The sequence below is a fragment of the Bombus vancouverensis genome, chromosome 8 (assembly GCF_051014615.1).
Source record: "Bombus vancouverensis nearcticus chromosome 8, iyBomVanc1_principal, whole genome shotgun sequence".
Classification (NCBI taxonomy): Eukaryota; Metazoa; Arthropoda; class Insecta; order Hymenoptera; family Apidae; genus Bombus; species Bombus vancouverensis.
The window spans coordinates 7093482-7108206 of NC_134918.1; the positions used below are offsets into that span (position 1 = coordinate 7093482).

Sequence of the window (14725 nt, forward strand, 5' to 3'; positions counted from 1 at the left end):
ACATGCAAATGATGCATTATATGTTTGAATGTAATTAGAGAAAAAATGAAAGTTGTATGCTTCTTTATATTTAGAATTATTCAATACACAAAATGAATTACGAATATAGAGACCAGTTTTCTACAGCGAATCATACTTCGTTCACTTAGCTCCTTCACTTAGCATACTTCGTAAAATACCTGCACTCTAAACGTCTTTGTCCTCCATTCCGGTATATTTATCGTGCAAATACTAATTATGCAATTCGAATCGTATCTATAGGAGAAATAATAACACCTCCGCGTCGCGGCGTCTCTTTTTTCGAAACTTTTGCGTATTCTTTTTATTCTTACTGGCTATCATGATATTTCGATCTCATTATCATATTGATTTTTATTTTCTTTTTTTTTCTTTTTTTAGTTTGTAGTAACTAAAGAGAAAACAAGAAAAGATGGAAACGAACACATTACATCATTAATTATGCAATGGGGAAGAAAACTTAAAAAAATTCTTAGGATTGCGTGACGACTTATCGATGCAATGCTGAAACCTCAGACGCACAAAAAAGAAGATGAAATATGAAAAAGGTTACGTCTTTCGTTTATTTCTGAGAATTTCGGACAAATTACAAGAGTTTAATGAGAATCGCATATGCAGCAGCAACGATAGCTAGAATGATTTGTGAAATAACAATATCAGCTTGCAGTAAACGTGCCTACGGCACGTAGTTGTTCACCGGGCTCATCGACCGGCCGAGAGAGGATTTCTCATCTGCTAGGCTGTCTATGAGAAGATTCTGTCATTCGCAACAAATGCTCGTGGCATTTCGATGGAATAGATTTTTCACAGTGCCTCGAGAAAAGGTCGAACGACAGAAAACGTTTTAAACGTCTTAGAGAGAGCTTGACGAGGTTTCTCTCCATCGGCAAAGTTTTGCGTCGATTTGCAACTTGAGGCGAGCACGTGCGCACAGTTTACTGCGCGTGCTATTCATTTGAGGACAGCCGCTGTGCACCTCGCCACCCTATGATTAATTTATCGTTTCCATCACGTATCCTGCTGGTGCGTCGTCGTTCTGATCTTTAATCGCCGCGTTTCTTTCGATAGATGTGAACAGAAATATTAGTTCGAGCGAAGAAATGACATAATCGATCGATTAGTATGCGTGAAATCTTCGGATCGATACCCATCGCGTTTACGATCGAAGTTTCTAGTGATATCAAGGGTTATCATTTTTCACTCATAATCTATTTTTGTACCATTCATTTTCCTACATTATCATAATTAAGTATACAAATTGAAACCTAAGTGAACTATATTAGTTAACGAAATACAAAAAACGTAGGAGTTAAATATTCATACACTATTTAAGAAACTACCATAGACAAATTAAAATTTTTTTTCTAACAAAATATCAATGTTACTATATGTACGGTTCTTGTAATAATTATTAATTATTCCCTGTTTTATATCAAATATTTAACATTTTATAATTTTCTCTAACCTTTCCTACGTCATGCATTATCAGTCGTAATGTAAAATCCAGCATTAACAATGTTTTTTTTATGGAAATACGATTGAATTATAAGATACGTTTGACAGCTATGATACAAAATATTGACTATAACTCTGGTCGTAAAGGGATAACCAGCAGGGTTGCCATAATATATTTACCGCTCGATCCCGATTGAAAAGTTGATAATAACGCTCCATATAGCTCAAACTGGCTCGTAATTCATTCGAAGAGGGTCAAGGATTCTTTTTCTCTTCCGCCATTTTTCCTTGATTGCTTCCGACACGTTCGAAATCATTGGAAACATGTGCGCGATGCAAGGAACCTGTATATGCGTGTATAAACGGAAAATAAACGGAAATAACATCTGCCGTCAGTTACAAAGAAGCCGAAAACTGTAAGATTCAACCGCAGAGGATTTCCGTTTGATGCGAACACGGGAAAGTCGTGCACACACAAAGACACAAAGAACTGTTCGCCAACGCGTTTACAATGGCGGCCGATAATAAGAGCAAACGCAAGCAGAAGAGAAATCTTGCTTTTACTCTGCGAAATTATTGAGCGTGCATTCCACGAATGCACCATTAGCTCTCGCCCAAGTAAAAAATCAGGCTGGTTAAATATATGTACTATACTCGTTGACTAAATACGCATATTTGTCTTTCATTTTCATTTGTTGAGAATTTTACTTACAAATTATCCTTCAATCTCTTGAAAAATAATTCCCAATATATATTTTTATAGATAATAAGTAGTATAGATATTTATGTAAGAAAATTAAATAGGCGTTCCACTACAATAGACTCTTTAAAGCATTAAAGCATTAAAAAACACATTGTAAGACATACAATTTTATTTCAATTTCTTTTTCTTAGAAAAATAATGTTTTATGAGGATCCTTTACTTTTTTGTTAATGTGAGATGTTTGCGAAATTTTCAAGGTCTTCGTATTTCTGCAAAACGCCCGTAGTAAAACAGTTCCTAGTTAAAATATTCACGGCGGGTATAACGTAAGAACAAAACAGATTATGCAACTGGATGATATGTCTCGTATTGTCATTATGTAAGGATCACAGTTCAATTCTGGAACAATACTACGACGATTTAATAATTACGATCTATAATATACGTGACGGTGCATAAATGGGAAGCGTCGCAAAAGAGTTTTGTAACAAACCTCAGCTATTGGTGTCACGTTACAGTTCCATGAGGGATACCATGTTACGTTTAAACTTCACCGCAGAACGTTAGCGCAACATTTTTGAGTCCTAATCCTTTTTTTAAATATTTTTCCTTCCTTATACTGTTTATTTTTACATTTTTAAAGAGAATGTACTTTTTTTTATTTTTTCTATCGTAGGTTCTTAGTATGAAAGTTAATATTTTTTAGAATAAAAAATTAGTAAGATTTTGAACATATGTTGAGTATATTTTAAGATAGGTGACCGTATCGATTAAAACGTGACAGTACTTGTAAAAGAAACCAACGAATTCTTTATCAGACTGTTATTGGAAGGGTGGGGAAGATTCCTGGATATTGCAATTCGTTGAATGATTACGAAAGCTTTGACACGTTAACAATTTTTGAACGTGTCCGTAGCGTCGAGAAAACGCGTTTCCATGCTTTATTTTTGTGTCAACTGAAACGCGGAAGGAATACTTTACATTATTAATATACATATACTAAATCGAATTTATTAAATTTTTACTCGTTTCAGATATCGATTTTTCAAAATATAACGAGATAAAAAAGTTTATTACTAAAGATATTCCTATTCGTTATAATGAGCGAAATTTTTTTAAAAATAAAGATCTGAGAAAGGATAGATAAGTTTTCGTCGAAAACGTATTATCTCCGCTTTAATAAAAGCTATTCATTAAATTTTAAACTTACGAGGGCAACTACATCTCTATAAGTTACATCACGCGTGCTTCCGAATATCTCGAAATATGACGGAAGTAATTTATCAGTGATTCAGTGGTGGCGTAATATCCGCAGCTTCAAATATTCATCTTTTGTTCTCCTGAGTATATGTACATCGATTCCAACTGAAACGAAACATTCTTTTGAATTGTGTAAATAAAATATATGTATATACTCGTATCAACATAAAGTGCGACTTAAGCCCCTGAGATAAAAAGCGGCGACACTCTGGAGCGCATCTCGACTAATTGAATCCGTCAAAAATCGTCTCCCCTTCGACTGTACATCAAATTACTCAATTAAAATGGTTTTCAGATTGATTGTATTAACCCTTCGTGGCCGAAGGTCAGACTGTTCCGTTCATCCCATTCGTTGTTAACCGGAACTTATATGTATTGAACCGCTGCTCCGCCAAATCAATTTATGTATTTTCTCGCAAATCAATCTAATTATCTATTAATTAAAATTTACAGTAATTTAAATTTCTACAATTATATTTTCTATTAATCTTTCTATCTACTATCTGTCTCGATGCAAACGTGACGCGAAAGTTAAGAATTTGATGAAAAGAAAAGTGGATCGTCCCGCGTACGATATTTCAAATGGAACTCCCTAAAAGTGCTGCCAACCTTTACATACCGAGCGCGACTCTCCATTTACGGTATTACGCGCGCGCGATTCCTTCGCGTGATGCTTTCTATGTTGAAATCGGCCTTTGTATCGGCGAATTGTTACACGCCTTACGTCAGGCCGCTTTTTGACGTGCGATAAATCCTCTCCTGGAGGATGCATTTCTGCAAATAGAGGCGCGAGCACAGGCGCGCGTGGCCACGCGCAGGAAGGCCCATGAACTGTCAGGATTCGGAGAAAGTTGTTTCGGGGCGTTGATTGGCGGATGACGAAATCACGGAAGCCGCCGGCCAATCGTTGCTTTGGAAACTTTCCCAGAACACTTAACCCCTTTGACCGTTACATAAATATCACTCGATCCGGTGCAGCGTGTTACAGCAATGTATCCTGTACGATGAGATAAAGGGAACGCCGGACGACAACAATTCGCTGTTAGCTCTCTCTCCCACGTACGAGAACAACGGGGCTTTCGTACCATACTTTTAAGAGCAACGAAAGGATAGTAGTTTCGTGTGAAAACAGACTTAAGATTGCATTAATTGGTTCGATCATCGAATGGCGTTAACATATCTCGAATTGTAGTGTAACGATTATGTTCTTTTCCTTTTCTTTTTTAGATGCAAAGAACTGTAAGTTTCACATGTCTCAATTAGATCACGGGTAATAAAGTTTTGTTCAAAAGTAGATTTCTAGTAGAAATCTTTAATATGGTCGAAGGTAGGTCGGAGAATTGAAAGTAAGAAAACTGAAAACCACAAATTAGATCATAGTTTGTTGCACAAACGTTACGTAAATTTATTATATAAATTATAGAAATATTTTTTATAATAGACAGTGGAGAATAATCGAAGGGCAAGAAAGCGATTCATCTGTGCTGTTGAAACGAACGAACGAACAAACGAACGACTGCAAGGGCTCGAACGAGGAAGAAATTTACTAGAAATTAGAAAGGCACGTTGGAAATCACCTTATTACCGGAGAAATCGAGACAATTGTTTCGAACTGTAATGTATGTACGAAGTTGAAAGACATACTTTCTTTAGAGCCCGTTTATAGTTTGACACGCATATAGATATATGTATATGCATGTATATATAGGGGCTTGGAAATAAGGAAGTGGAGAGAATATAACACGTGCCTATAAGTTAACTCGAAGCACCAAAATAACATCGGTCGCTTAACGTCGACTGAGGCAAAACGAATGAACGCAATTCTCGTGGAAAACTTTAATATAGTTTATACCGGTGCCTAGTATCTTGATGTATGTCAGGGTTAAACTGGAATGCATTGATGACGAAGATCGTCTAGGAAATATTTTTCACGGGAACACGCTCAAGGAACATCTCAGTCATGCCTCGTAAAGCCATACGAGTCGTGATACTTAATTCCCTTTGTAGGAGCTCTAAATCAAGATACATTTCTATTAATACATTAGCAAGAAACAAGATCCCTATTCCGTGTGAATTAAGTTAGCAGTGAAATTCTTCTGCAGTTGAATGTTGTCCGAGTATTACTTCTTTTTTTAAAAGCTCTTTATTGCCAAACAAAGACATCAAAGTTAAGACTAATGTATTTAAAGCAACGATGGCATCATTTGATACGATCTTACGTGCACGACACGTACTCCATTTACAGTGAGACGCTCGTTAATTTCAAATAATCACGCGTGTGTTCGCACGTGCGCGGAAACGGACGCTTAAATATATATCACGAAAGATACTACATTCCCACCTGCTCTTTGCATTAATTATTCGGGATTACAAAGTCTTCTACTTTCTTAAACTTTTCTTCCAGATAAAACCTTCGAAACATACACCGCGACGTACAAGGAAAATGATTAATACGACGCGTTAAATAAAGATACCAGCCCCATCAGCAAGTTAACCAACAAAGAATTCTGAAACTCAATGAATATTTCCAATCTAATCATCCTATTTCCTTTTTTGGTATTTAAATTTGTTGAAATCTTACACGATAGTAGGATATATATAAACATTTTTTATTTTCTAACCTCTTTTCACATTTTAAAATTATATATAAAAAATAATTAAGTAAAAAAGTTATTTATTTTTAAGTTAAGATTAATTAACCACTCACATATTTTATTTGTATGCTATTTTTCTAAATGTAATGATATATTTTTGTTATTATGTGATACGTATTTAATTATTCATATACATATTTCAAACTGCGAGTCACGCGTCGATTGACGCGCGAGTCACCTATGATAAGTAATAACTAGAAAAAAATAAACAACTGAAGTTATGACAACTGATATCAGTGTGTCTTCCTGGATAAGGTGAGTCGCGGCCTTGCCACGTGCAATCGTTTCCGGCCAATCAACGCACCCCGTTTGCAATTGCAGTTATTTTATTAACCGATCTTTCTGTCCGATATGGACTTTTCGTCACTGCGCTGACACAATTACTTTCCCCCTCTTTAACGCGCTTAACACGCTTTTAAACATTGTAATAAATCACGAAACGCGTTATTGTCACGATGGTGATAATTAATCTTTTCAGAGGAAATTCGATAATGTTTTTATGGTTATCACCGGACCATGAAGGAACAGGTTGTGAATTATATTTCTCGCGGCGAGTGTCTTTCAATTGCGATCTTTTATATCTGGACTCACAGGAACAAAGAATTAACGTGTACAACTTGAATTACAACTGATAGTTTACTGCTTACGTGGATAAGATAGGATGCGATCTTGCTAACCTGCTGCATGCCATTAATTCTAAATAATTAACATATCTCTTTTGTGCCATTGAACTGCTTATATTTTGTTGCTTTTTTATTAATATTTATCGAAATCTTTTAATTTTCATTCTATAAAATAATTTTCCTATTTATATCACCTTAATTAAAAGAAGCTTAATAGCATATAATTAAAATATCTATGAGCGATACTATAAATTTTTAGATCATACAAAATATCTTAATAAGAATTAATAATAAGAAGAATTAACATAGAAAACTTTCTATCAAGCAATTACACCTCCTATCAATTCTCCAATACATATACATAATATTGATTATGTATAAGTATGACGTTTCTATAAATTGCTTGGAATTCATCTTTAATGTTCAATATCGACTAAGCAACGGTATAATCGCCAAACGATAATTTCCTTTCGTTGACGTGACCAAAGCGCGCGCGTTAGAGCTTTGTCTATACAGAGTTGAGAATATCGACGTTCTTGCTTGCCGTTTGACATAAGTATACGGAACAAAATTAGGCGACTGGCGCTTTCAACGTATTGTGCGCGCATGCGCACTCAATCGCGCTTCTGCACGCAATGTAAGTACAACCGATAGCTAAAGAAACGAAGCATATACTATTATCGAGCTGATTTGTTATAATTAGTCGCCAATTTTTACCATTTTAGTCACTATTTTCTAAATAACCTTCCCCATAAAATGTACAAAAACCTCTGATTATGTCATATAATATACCGTATATGATATGTCACTCAAATGTATATACTACTATAAAATCAAACAGTTCTTAAGAAATAAGATAATAACTTCTTTAAAAATAACGAACCCAAACTTCAAATGGATCGCCCGAAAGAAAAGAAACATCGAACGAAATATTATTCTTCGGTTGTTTGAAACGTAATATCGACTCTCATAGCAACGCGTAATCGTTTGGATAAAAGCGGGTCTGCGACAGCGATAACGGATTCCGGGAAGATTTTATGTCGACCGTGATCGGTACGTGGCGTAGCGCGGTCGATTTGAATTCGTTTGCCGCATCGAGGCTTTTTGATTCGCGCGTCATGCGCGTCAAAAGCCACCACACGTCCCGAGAGCTCATTATGCAACGAACAATTATGAAAATTTAATTACGCTTCACCTTGAGCGCGCGTGCGGGGACATAATGTTCGAAGGCTGCTCCATTGTCGTCGGACCGAGAGCAAGCGTCACGAACGGCCGCTTCGCGCCGGCAAAACAAACGTTTCATAATCCAACCGAACGGATTCCGTCGCGTGTAAACCAATCGTTTGCGCAAGCAGTACGTACGCGACCGTCTTCGAAGGATAGGATGATCGCTTATGTTCCTTTTCTTTTTTCGACGAAAGTTTTTCTTGCCTGCCGTTGGTAATTTCGACTTTCCGAGTAATTCCGACTGTTCGCGAGGCGAGTCGAGAGAACCTGACCGTTTCAATTTCGAAATTTATATCGAAATAAATTATGTCATGTAGCAACGATATTCTTACTCTTTTTCTTTTCTTTTTTTCTTTTTTTTTACGGTTTACGGATACTCGTTGAGAAAATGGAATATTAAAGAGCGACGCGGCGGTTCTCATGAAACAGGCTACCGAAGGAATGAAAATTACGATATGTCCACAATTTTCTACGTGCCAACGCGTCAAGGTGAATTTATAATGTGCTGCTCCTCTGACATAATTCCTCGTCAGTTCCGAGGCGTCTGTCAGTCGTCCTTGACAAATAAGTACCCTCGCTCCACAAGAAGAGTGCGCAATCAAAGATGACGATATATTCCTGAGTCGCTGATATTTGCCAATTTGGTAAATAGCAGCGACCCCCTTTGTCGAAACGGCTGTAATATACCATAAGTTCAATACGACAGCAACGACTTCGTCATGAGAAATTTCCTATGAAATTTTAACAGCCGTGCACATATATCTATGAACTACGGCAACTCTTTGTCTAAAACATTTTTCTATGTTATCCAAACGTGATTATTACATAGAAAAATTCAATGATAATGGAAAAGAAAGACAAAGATAATGAGATACGAGAGGAGAGGAAAAAAGGAAATGGCACTCTCCGGTCGAAGAATCCGTAGACTCACGCGCGAGGTATGAATCGGCGAGTCGACCTCATTTATTTGTGGATAAGGGCAAAGTGTGTGCAGCACAGAGCATGGCTCTCCCTACTGCATCCCCACCAGTGATCCGCCGGGTGATTCCCCCCGCGGTAATACGTCCCTGGGAAGCACGGTATGCGCCATCGAGTGTACGCTTATTTTAACAAACCTATTTCTGATATTGTGCCACCGCAACGGGGCCTGTATCGAGATTAGAAGGCTTTTAACGAAACCGACTTCTTGTGTTCACGCTGCGGAGACGTTGTAATGTAAGAGAAAGAATGATAGAGAAAGAGAATAGCAAACAACCGCGCCTCTGCATATGGACAAAGATCGCGTGTGTTCGATGCACGTACGCGTACTCGTGCACGGAGCACATTCGATAAGTACCCCCCTCTCTTGGTTGTGTGCGCTCGTAACAGTGGTTCTGTCACTATGGCGTTAGGTGAAAGCTCAACGTTCGTAGAAGTAGCGCTGGACACTGGATGAAAGGTGTACGCGAAGCAATGCGAAGTATCGATGTAATGCGTTCAACGATGTATATACACGTAGTAGTTTGTAAAGTTGAAAAAAAGATAGTAGATTTTTAGTAAATAAGATAGAGTACTGTGACTACAAGAAATATTGGTACACTCGCATCCTTATTTTTCAATAAAGTGCTTTTTTATAAGATCCTACATTTAATTTTTAATAATACAAATAATTGTAGTCATATGAAACTACTATTAAATAATATGAAATTTAATCTGGTTCGATCTCTTTAATTACTATATATGAGTACGATATATATTAGACACAATGGTATGCTTCTCTCGCCATAACGGTCAGGGGACGATAGTACTTTCATATAGTAATGTGACCAATAATACGTCGATCTAAATTGCCACTCTGACTCATTAGCATAAAATGTTAATTTAGAACTAGCAGATAGAAGAAAAAAGAAAAATTGAAGTTATTTGAAAAAAAACGTCGAAAAATGAACTAATAAAGCTGGCAGTAAAGCGGGGCGCCACAAGGCTGCAGCCACGAAGCACATAAATGTCAAGGGATCCTGACATAGTTTTTAGATCCGTTGAAGTGACTGGTTATCGGGCGGAGAACTGTTGTATGCCTTTGTCGATTATATTTGCTGGCGAGCGGCGTTCTCTGCGCGATATACATGAAAGTACAGTTTCGGCAAACTATCGTTGATAGTACAGTGACTTGGCGTATGACTGTTGACGATAAATGATTAGATAGCCCGGGCATAGCGGAGCCTATTGCGCGTTTAATATTGCCAAGATTATCTCGGCGCACGCCAAAGACCGCATCTATTACACACGGTACTATACGAAGTACGAAACGAGGCATATCGTTCCATTCAATTATAGAAATCTAATTTAATTATAAAAATTCGATCAAATTTTAACCATCTCTCTTTCTATACAATTCTCTATCTCTCCGTTTTTATTGATATTTTTATATTTTACTTCATTTTCCTTTACGTTGATTGATAACAACGTCAGTGACAATGTCATACCACCGATTATCGTCATCGCAAGCGAGATAGTGTACAATCGAAACCGAGCCGTGTCCGTTTACTCGACTTTAAATCGTTCATTTTTTCGCGAATCACGCGATCAACTGATAATATATATTTTTATTTTTCGTTGACATTGTCTCGTTCATGATAATACATTTCACGATTTGAGCAGAAACAAGAACATTCGCGGATGTACATCAATATCAGAAACGTAACGGCGAAACAGATTTGAACTTTTCTCGGTAATGAATTATTAAGATCGCATTCTGGATTATACACACTGCTGCTGCTGCTGCTGCTGCCGTGGTCGTAGATTCTCTCAATAACTCGTTACCTATCGATAAAAACGCACGAACCAATTGAGAATACATAATTCAATAATAGGTATATGTACACATACTAAACGAAAGAAATTCAGTTAGAGTTATTTTCTTGAAACATTCTGAAACATCTTTTATTTCCTTCTAGAAAACGTAACGTATAACGGAATCTATTCTCATAAGAATATGTAATCACATTCGTTGTAAAATATTCAAGTGTGTTCACTAACGGTTTATAAGCCGATTCGGTAGCACATCATTTCACGGCGTGTATAGTTTTGCTACACATAAAGGTGTTAATACGTCGAGTATAATACGTTACAACCCTCTAGGCAATCAAAGATTATAGTGGACGTGACTTTCTGCCTCTTTTCGTGTCTCCCGTCTATGCCAGACCTTTCTATCTCTCGCTCCCTCTCTCGACATTTTCTTACTCTTTCCCCCGCGGTTAACCGGGATCGACTCGAGAAATGAGAATGACACATCTTTAGAACAATCACCCGTTGTGAAAGCGCCTTGCCAGTTAGAATATCTACTACTGCAATGTAATAAGGAGCAAGTGGCGAGTTAAGAGATCGCGAACCATTGTCGATTTTTTATTTAAGATTCAGTTTTATGAACTGTCTTATGCAATGAACATCAACCTTCATTAATGAAGAAAACATTAAACGAAGAATAATAAACAACTTGAGGGACTTTTCATTAACACGATCAACATTGTATGGTCGTTACACGAACGGTTGCACAATCTTCGTTGAACGAGGGATAAAATTTAATTTTTCACAGAATAATTATATTGAAATATTTCATTCATAATTTCAAAAGGATCGTGTCACTGCAATTTTGAAGTTATCCTGAGAATCCAACGACCACTTGCGAGAATGCCGTGTACCCGTGTATTAATGAAACAATGCACTTCCACTTACCTAAAGGATGACACAGAGGCGCATTATCCTCGGTCGATACACCTTGTTCACGGTATAATCCAATTCTTTCTTGTGGCAAATGGAATATTACAAGGAATAAAACATTAGATCACACCAATGAGCACACTTCTCTGCGTCCACGAAAACTGTCTACGTTTATCGTCATCGTCCGTCACGACGACGAGCACGGTCACCACGCTGCTCGGCACTGCAACGCTTTCGTCTATTCATCACCTCGTCATAACAACGACAAAACAAGCGAGAACGCGGTCCGCGCGACTCAGGCTGGACGTGCGGAACCCACCAGAGAGTGTTGCACGCGCGTGCGACTCGGATGTGTCGTGAGAGAGGGTAAAACTCCACTGCTCGTGGCCGACACCGGTGTTGTGTCCTTGCGACTCCAGCGGCAACAACTTTATCAAACAACTTTGTCTCTTTGAGTCGTTTTCAATCACGTTTATGTTTAATAATGTAATCGTATCGTAATTGTCGAAAACGAATATCAAACTATCTGCGGCATACAAAAACTATGTACTTTCATTCTTCTTCCTTATTCTTCTTTTCTTCTTTCGTCGTTATAAAGTTTCTTTTATTTCTTTCGTTCACGACTTCTCCTTTTTTTTCTCTCACACACTTTCGTAAGCTTTAGATATATATCCACCGGTTGTGCGTATTACACGCGTGCGGCTCACAGTCTGTCACAGATGCACTGACGATGGTATAACACGACGACGAACTGTTAATAGAATTGACGAGGACATTGATCACGACGGCGGTGACAGAAGCAGCAGCAGCAGAAGCTTCGAGGACAATGATGATGATGATAAAACATTTGAGAAATCGTCGCGTGGATGATCGTCGACGACGACACTCGTGAACGAAGAGAGAGCGTCCTCTCGGTATTCGCGGACGGCTGACTCTGACTGCTCGGCTGACTGACTACTCCGCGCCGGGTAGCATTGGCCCCGCTAAACGGTTGAAAGTAATACTGTCTAGTGAGAGGCTGTTGGGGCCAATATCTGTCTTGCTTGCTCTCTTTGGTCCGTCCTTTTCGCTCTAACGGTACAGTCTGTCCCTGCTCCTCTTCATGCGCGCTCTCTATTGGATCCGTGCTGTGTGTATACACTCTCTGTATATCCACGGTGTGTGTCCCTGTCCGTCGATTCGCGTACGATCTTGTATCACACAAACGCGAACGTATCTTTGTGTGCGTTGGTAACTGATGTTGATGGTAGAGAGTAGCAAAAGCAGCAGACACAGGATAATGTGAGAGTGGTGGTGCTGTTGGTTGGTTGTTGGTGTTAGAATGACTACGATGAGGATACTAACGGTAGTGGTAGAGCGTGGATGACGTGGTGGGAGTAGTTACACGCGCGCACGTACACAGGCGCAGGCGCACACGAACGCCATCTAGCAGCAGGGCGACACTCGCACCCAACGCACAGACGCACGAATACTGCAGCACACGCGTGTGCCACTCCATAAAGACGCAGACAGTCGAATGGATAGAAAGTGGGGATACGGCAGACTACGAACGACAAGCGCAGAGAAGCAAGAGGAAAGGGGAGATGATGCGGTTCACTCGAGTGGGGGAAGAGAAGGAAGGAAAGAGGCAGATGGATAGGGATAAAGAAGGATACATAGGGGTTGGGTGGGGTGAGAAACGACGGAGAGTGAACAGTGGCGAGGGGTCGCTCCACCAACCGAGGGTTGTCGTGCCGGTGGGGAGGTTTGACCTGAGCTAGTTCCCCTCCATTCAATCCACGGCCACAATATCGGTTATAGCGAGCCACTGTTGCCAGATTGTGCGCCTCGACGGCGGCGGTGGCGGCGTGTGGGTGGAGCCACGCGGTAGAGGGAAAGGTCCCCCTGTAACATCACCACCGTCCTCTTCTCTCGTCCTCGTACATACTGCTCGATCCGAGAAACGAAGTACGTCTGTCCGTTTCTCTTTCTCCGTTCCTCCAGTCTCTTTCTCTTTCTTTCTTTCTATAGAACGCACGCCCTCTCTTTCTACACTACCGTCCTCTGTCTTCCGTTCTCGGTTGCTCCCGCGCTGTTGTTGTCGCTACCGGGACGCACGCAGACCCCTTCGAAACCGAGGTGCATGTGGCATTTCTACGTACGCCGTCCGGAACTTATGTACCAACGGGTATGCGTGCCTCTGTCGATAGTGGTATATCGTGTGTACATACTACTCTACGCTGTATAACCGATCGCCTCGAATGGGATGTTTAACGCGATCTTGTTACAAACAGGATCGATTAGTCGGGCAAATTGAAATTACTTAGACAATTTGCGGAGAATCTTGTAAATTGTCTTAAACCTGTTCTAATAAAAATCCAAGCCGTAGAAAATACCTTCATTGATAACATCGATCAATTTTATCATTATTTTATGCATCGTATCAACTGCTAGCGTAGTATATTTTTTGTATGACAATTCTTGAAAAATTTCGAGGTTAATTTGTATATTATGGAATCTGTTATTTTTCCTTGAAATAATTCTTTGACGGGTTTATAGTTTTCACATTTTCGAAAGCACGTGCATTCCGTTAATACGTTTGGATGTATTCTTCGACAAATTCAAACGTAGATCGGGAATGTTGAAACGGGATTTCACGTTAAGTTGTACGAGCGCCTGTGCGCGTCCAATACACCGGCATGTAAATATATACGTGTACGTATACAGAATGATGGGTCGGTTCACGCGTTATTTCTGTATTTGTGTGCCGATGAATACGAGGTTGCTCTTCGAGTCCTCGTTACGTGTCACGGATGTTTAGATTGATACGTGTGTGTATGTTTCAGACAATCACGGTCATCTCGAACGTCTTTCCAGCGGCAGCCTCGAAAGATCGGTCGCAGCGTTGCCTTGTCGCAGGCTACAACTATATCGATGTATATATGTATGTATAGATGAAATAGAATAAAACACAACGAATCGAATATAACTGTACTCACTTATAATTCTATTAGCGTTGTCACTCGTTTTAACCTTCACAACCTATGAATAGTAATAATAATTTATATAAAGATAAACATTATTTGATATTTATTTTCTGGATAATT

At 39.0% G+C, this 14725-nt stretch overlaps 1 protein-coding gene across 1 annotated transcript in view; it reads right to left on the reverse strand.

Moving 5' to 3' along the window:
• The window catches only part of tna (Zinc finger MIZ domain-containing protein tonalli), a 28240-nt gene extending 15118 nt beyond the window's left edge, over positions 1–13122 (reverse strand). The window contains exon 1 of the mRNA XM_033347978.2: positions 11655–13122. The gene's annotated coding sequence lies outside the window, so the exon portion shown is untranslated. The remainder of the gene's footprint in view (positions 1–11654) is intronic.
• Between the last annotated feature and the right edge of the window lie 1603 nt (positions 13123–14725).